Source organism: Octodon degus, unplaced genomic scaffold (genome assembly GCF_000260255.1).
Source record: "Octodon degus isolate 3935 unplaced genomic scaffold, OctDeg1.0 scaffold00358, whole genome shotgun sequence".
Lineage (NCBI taxonomy): Eukaryota > Metazoa > Chordata > Mammalia > Rodentia > Octodontidae > Octodon > Octodon degus.
This window is the reverse complement of record NW_004524934.1, coordinates 934,091-935,138: the sequence shown is the minus strand read 5'-3', so window position 1 is coordinate 935,138 and position 1,048 is coordinate 934,091. Positions and strand designations below refer to the sequence as shown.

General features: G+C 45.2%; 1 pseudogene; it reads left to right on the top strand.

Moving 5' to 3' along the window:
• Window positions 1–336: 336 nt before the first annotated feature.
• LOC101589013 lies at window positions 337–1,048 on the top strand (annotated as a pseudogene).

Below are 1,048 nucleotides of genomic sequence, written 5' to 3'. Positions count from 1 at the left end.
TTATCATAACTAGAAAGCTTCAAAATGTTTTCCATCCCAGTACTTTTAATACTGGTATTTCTTGGATATTTATTGAGAGAAATCTTAGATGTTTCTCAGAGAGGAAGGGGATCAAATCTAGGAAAGGGGAACTGGGGAGATGGCTCAGTAGAATAAGTGCTTCCTTGGCAAGCGCAAGGCCTACTTTGAAAAAAAAAATCTAGGAAAAGGAAAATATAGATAGGGAAAAGGGATGAAAAGCATCAATTAAGATGTGGTTTATAGGCTTCCGGAGCTGGCCCCCCAGCAGCGACTGGCGTTGCCCGGCTCTTCCTAGCCTGGGTTTCAGGGCTCGCCTCTTCGATGAGCTTTCTCAGAAGCTTTCTGCCGGGGCAGCCAAGGGGCTCCAACACCAGCAGCCACACACCGAGGCCGTGCTGAACGGGAAAGGCCTGGGCGTAGGCACCCTTTACATGTAAGAGATCCATCTGTCTTTGTTAGATGGTTCTTGATTAGGATTCTCACTGGAATACCTTATCATTAGTTTACATGCTGTATCCAGGGTCCTAAATGCCTATCCACGAGAGCATTTGCATGTTATGGTGAATGCTAAATTTGGAGAAGAAATAAAAGAATCTCTGGATGATGAAGAAGAGGAAGACAGTGATGATGATGTTGAACCTATTTCTGAATTTAGATTTGTGCCTAGTGACAAATCAGCATCGGAGGCTATGTTCACGGCCATGTGTCAGTGCCAGGCCTTGCATCCAGATACTGAGGATGAAGACTCAGCTGATTACGATGGCGAGGAGTATGATGTGGAAGCACACGGACAAGGACAGGGGCATATCCCCACATTTTATACCTATGAAGGACTATCCCATTTAACAGCAGAAGGGCAAGCCACACAAGTGAGACTGGCATGCATGCTCTCCCCGTCTGTAAGTAGCCAGTATAACATGGTTGGGGTATGCACAGAAGATTCTGTTAGAGACTATGAAGATGGCATGGAAATAGATACTACACCAACAGTTGCAAAGAGTTTGAGGATGCAGATGTTGAACACTGA